Below are 5,578 nucleotides of genomic sequence, written 5' to 3'. Positions count from 1 at the left end.
ACTTCTCATTATTTGACGTGCACAGCCGCTCTGTGTGAGGGTCAAACATTTGTTTATTCAACACCTGTGAAGGTATCAGAAATCGGCTACTGAGAAAAAATGCATAGATAGCAAGAGAAGCAAATTAAAGCACTGCACGTGCTTTACGTGCTATGACATGCTGCACGTCATAAAACCCAGTTTCTTGATTAACATTTTTAAGAGTTAAGTTGTAATACTTTTGTGGATTATTAAAACAAATCCTAAAATTCTGTATCACTGTGCTGTTACGAGAAGGTAGCTTGAATGTAGGTATCTGGCCCTGTGTAAATCTTGAGCATGAGTGATGTTGTGGGACAGTGCACCAACTACACAGGTACAGTGGCGTGTCTAGAAAATTTTTGTTGGGGGGGCCAGGTAGGGGCACAGATTTGGAGAAGGGTGGCAGATTTAATTGGCAGATAATGTTTTAAAAAAAAATTCTACCAACCCTTAACCATAATTCAATAATCCTATAAACCTAATAACCAAATGCACTTTTAACTCTTATTAGAATGAGATTTTAACCACTACGGTGCAAAGTTTTTAGATACTGCGTTGATAAAGTACAAGAGATACAATCAGTGCTTTGTCAGTGTTTACTCAGCATTCAAGGACAGCAATATTTGCATAGTATTTTTACTGACATATACTGCACATATGTTTTGGGCAAAAACATTTTTGAATATTAAAATACGAACATTTGTAGCAAACAATTGACAAATTAGCCATTCCAATGCAAAACTTTCTCTGCCTGTTAAAAAAAGAAGATAATCTTCTCACAAACTGGTGTTTGATTTTGAAACAGGAAAAAAGTGGAGAAACAACTGAAAAGACTAATATTTGAATAAAACCTGAAAGCAAGTAAATACTTTCTATGCTGCCTTATGGTAAACTTTGGTAATATTGATAAAGAACAACACTGGCTGATGATGAAATACATTCAGCTGGCATGGTGACACTGCCAGTATAACCTGCAGGGCTGGACTGGGACAGAAAATCGGGCATTTTGACTACAGACCGACCCACCAGGTATTAAAGCCATAAAGCCTTTGAATGAAAACAAACCCTGTTGTGACAGTGATGTACAGTCTTTTTGGTATATGTATGATTTCTATACATTTTACGTCAGATAAAAACTTTGGTTGTAAGATTTAGATAATTATTTAATAAAAGCGAGATATTTTAAATGAGAATAGGAAAGAAAAGTATTTCTTTGTGCCCCCTTTCCCTGTTAATGCCCTACCTGGCCCCCTGGCAAAACTTTGCTAGACCCGCCCCTGCACAGTTACCAGCTGTCAGCTACATAAAAAAGGATCCTGGTGGGTGGTCTTCACGTTTCCCTCTCACCAGATATCCAAACCGACATCATGACCAGCAGCTTTACAGCTGTGGCTCCAGCAAACATCAGCTGATACTAGAAATTAATATTAAATAAATTCTAACAACAGCCGATCAAGCTTAAACGTGCTGCTGTTGTTTAGCGCGACATCTGCTGGTTTCGTCTTTCTGGCGCAAAGTGGGCGATAAACAAACAAGAGAGAAAAGCCGATCAGCTGATCATCGATCAGTTTCATGATTGAAGTAGCAACAGGAGAGGGAGGATGAGAGAAGAGGCAGCTGTGCAGCGTAAAGACAGAATAAATCCAGCTTTGTGTCTTTTTCCATTCTAGCTGAAGTTCGGGACAAACTGCGTCTCTTCTCAGCTCAATACGAAACGTGTAATATTTTCTCTGATTGAGGGACCATTCCATTTTTTTAAGGAGCCGTTGGCAACTCTACTAACTAACCTTATGAATAAAATAAAGTTCACTATCAGTAACATCATAGCAACCGAACAGCTGTATAAAAACTCCAAGCTGGCTAGAACGCAGTATGAGTTATTGCAACTGACAGTAAAAAGTCAGCACAACGAAAATAAACTCCACCTAAACTTAGTTCATATCTGACCCAGATAGACTGCAGGTCATAACTTCTTACCTGAAGTTCAGTTCACCTGACACTCGGACTGGCGGCTGCCTCGGGGCTCTCCTCCTGCCTCCCCTTCCCTCATCCACCTGCTGCCTCTGTGGAAGCCCCGCCATAGCCACCACCAAACAACGGAGTTATTTCTACACATCGACCTGCATCTGGCCAATCCACCACCTCTCATTGTTCATGCCGTTACAAAAAAAATAAAAAATAAGTCAAATAAGCCCGATGGCCAGTCCAGCTATGTTAACCTGCAACCAAATCTGCAGCTCCATACAGCAATGTTACGACTTAGATTACATCTTATAACTCATAACTCTTATGTTAGCTCCCCTCTGTAGCATACTGTCTGAAATATTCCACGGCTGCAATAATTCTTTAAGTGTTATTTTTTCCTTGGTATTCTAATTTCGCCGAAGTTTACTAAACTCAACAAACTTAATATTACTTACCGGGACATTTATTCTGTCCTCATTTTCTTTCACCGAAAAATTGTTTCCTGCAGTGACGTCTTTCGTGCTTGGCTCTCCTACCTTTGCTAACCTGATGCACATAGCGCAGAAGCCGATGCTGCATTCACTTACACTCGGATATCTGAGCGTCACCGTGAAAACATAATCGGACATTTGATATTTGATTGAATTTTATTGTTTTGCCTTTGGGGTGGCACCTGGGGTGGCCAGTCTGGTTGGGGGGGTGGCCTGTGCCCCCCCAGGCCACCCCGCTGGACACGCCAATGACCATAGCCAAAGAAAGCTCGTTTATGACCAGCATCATGTAAATAAGCGCTCTGTAGAACCATCGCTCCATCCTCCAATCCAGCAGGTGGCGTCAGCGTGCCCGCAGGGTGAACGTCAGCCACAAACGAAGCCGAAGAAAACGTTAGCGTCATTTCCTGGTTGCTGTGCGACAAGCAACTGTAAAACTCGAAGCTCTGAACGCGGTCCTCTGTCATATAAATCTGCGAGTGGTCTCTGCGTGAGGCGAGCGGCTTTTCCCGGTGAGTGAGAGATTGAGCGTGAGGTCCGGAGCGCGTACAATGAATAAAAAGGGCTCTGAGAAAACACGCCATGTGGTAGCCTGGCTTAACAAAGCGGAGTGGGATCAGGTTCGGGACTACCTTTACTCGATGGACTCCTCTCTGCAGAGGTTTGCGTTAGAGAGGATATCGGCTTGGAGGGCCAGGTGCGCTGATAGTTTTCCCGTGGCCGTGGACTGCACAGCAGACCTCGTGCGCTGCCAGGTGCGGGACCGGTCCGGACAGCTTACCGGAGATGACTTGACCCTGATGTACGGGACGGCCCTGGTAAGATTTGTTAATCTTATCACGGATCGCCAGCAGGGGAGAAAGGCCCAGCCGCTGAGGCAACTGGCTGGAAACTTGAACATCCCCGAGTGGGTGGTGGATCTGAGGCACGAAATCATGCGTGGGACTCTTCCTTCTTTGAAATGGTGCCGAAAGGGATGTAAGGTGGCCCTGGAGTGGCTCCAGCAGGAGTTTTGGTCCAGACAGCTGGGAGGAGGCCCCGATGAGCAGCTCGTTGCCAGGCAGAAAGAAGTGGATGCCTGCAGAAACGCTCGGGAGCTGCTGATCTCTTTTCAGAAGGACCAGTACCAAGCTTTTGATGATGGGTCTCCTGAAGACAAGGGGAAGAGCTTGTGGCAGGCCCCCTTAGCAGACATGAGTTCGTTGCTGGGTGAGATCAAGCAGTTTGCACTGGGGTCCAGGGAGCTGTTGATTGATGTGCTGCTGGAAGACGGTTTTCTTGTTCCTACCATGGAGCAGCTGGAAGCATTAGGCTGTGCAACATCTGACAGTGCCAGTCCCACTGAGCCCAGAGTCCCACAAACCTTCCTGCGCTTTTGGCTGCCCCTGCTAAAGATGCTTAACTCTTCGTCTTTCATTCACCTCTTCCTGGAGAAGCTCTTTGTGGAACTGAAGCTGCTCAGCAAAGAGCCCAACGGTCACAGGTGTTTCTATATTTCTGCATGGATTTCAGAAGTCTTCCTCTGCAACAACAACAAATTTGAATATCATTTTGAGACAAGGTTGCAGAAGAAAGCCAGAATGAAGGACAGGATTTTCATCGACCGCATCAAGCTGAGGTGGCAGCAGCTTCTCTCTGCATGTCTGGATGCCCCCTGCATCAGCACACCTCACCTGATCCAGCTAGTCCTGGATGACATGGAGCATCCCCCCCCTCAGGAAACCAGAGAGAAGCTGTTCCAGCTCTGCTCCATCTACACACAGACAGAGCGCTCAGAGGCCAGCACACCTCTGCAGCAGCAGCAGCCCATATATACTGTGAGTATGCTGCTGGACCAGATGCAACACTCCTCACCGATGGACTCGGAGAGAAGTGAGGACCGCAAATGGGCAGACGTGCAGGCTGAAAGAGCACTTGCCCTCAGACACGTAGCAGCATCCCCGGGGCCTCGGCTCCAGCCCGGCCAGCTGAGGGCCTCCTCTGGAGCAACAGCGAGCTCAACAAACTGAAATGTGGACTGAAGCTTTTTTAAGTTACTTGTGTTATTTTTGTTACTTGTGTTATTTTTTGTTTTATGTTAAATGGTAAATGTTTTATGTTAAGCACAAGATTGTTGTTGTTGTTGTCATTCCAGCCTCCGCTGACTCTTGTTGTGCTAGAAGCAGTTTTGAAGCAAAAATACAATATTCAGAAGACAAAATGTTGTGGAATTTTAACCATGAGCACAGTGCAGGTTCAGCAGTTGTGATTGTTTCTGTCCAGTCGAGCTCGTTAACTAAACATGTTGGCAGAAGCAGAAATAAAACTTTCAGAAGACAAAATGTTCTGATTTAAAGAAGGACCAAAGGAAGGAAAGCATAGGTTTTGATTAAGTCTGATAAACTAGAATTATAAGGTATTGTTACATTAAAAGGAGCAAAATGAAATAAAAAGGCTATATCAAAAACAGGTTATAACATAGGAAATGTGAGGTTTTAAAATGAAGTTAGTGTCAGCGTTTTAAGAGAGTGGTAAAATGATGAGTAACGTTGAAGAATATATATAAATACAAGTCTATAAGTCAAGAACATAATTAGGATAAGGCTTTTGATTAAAGAGTCCCAACTATGATAAGTTAGGGAGATGCAGGAAAAGGTGTTTTGTTTCCTTTGCAGAAGATCTCGGCGACCACAGGGGGTGAGGATCCTGGAGGCCCGAGGCCGGATGGACCACAAGAGAGGGTCAGAGCGAGGACACAATGTATTGCGACCTCTGGTGTACCAGAGGTCGAGAGAGGGAGTGTGGAGCAGGGAAATTATTTTACTGCTATTGTTAAATAATCGTCATCGTCACCATTGCATTAATAATATAATCTGCAGCATTGATATTGCATTCAGAGGTTTAAACAGTGTGTGTCTTTCAGAAAGACTAAGTTGCAGAAAGTTTGCATTAATGAAAGCAGAGTCTAAGTTATTCTGAGGAGCAGGTTAGACGAGGCTATTTGATGAGCCTCTGGTCTGGTGGAAGGTCAGAAGTGCAACGGGTGAGATGAGAGAGCATTTGAGGACGACATATACACACACACACTTAGTTAGAGAGAATCATTTATAGGTGAGAGGTTA

At 44.4% G+C, this 5,578-nt stretch overlaps 1 pseudogene; it reads left to right on the top strand.

Annotated features, from left to right (window-relative positions):
* The first annotated feature begins 3,028 nt into the window (after positions 1-3,028).
* On the top strand, positions 3,029-4,509 carry LOC146620747 (ribosomal biogenesis protein LAS1L-like; annotated as a pseudogene).
* Positions 4,510-5,578: the final 1,069 nt, after the last annotated feature.

The sequence above is a fragment of the Diplotaxodon limnothrissa genome, linkage group LG12 (genome assembly GCF_057381915.1).
Source record: "Diplotaxodon limnothrissa isolate DT_005_m linkage group LG12, D_limnothrissa_male_GT1.1, whole genome shotgun sequence".
NCBI lineage: Eukaryota > Metazoa > Chordata > Actinopteri > Cichliformes > Cichlidae > Diplotaxodon > Diplotaxodon limnothrissa.
The sequence above is the reverse complement of the archived record's forward strand: the minus strand, read 5'-3'. Positions and strand labels throughout refer to the sequence as shown.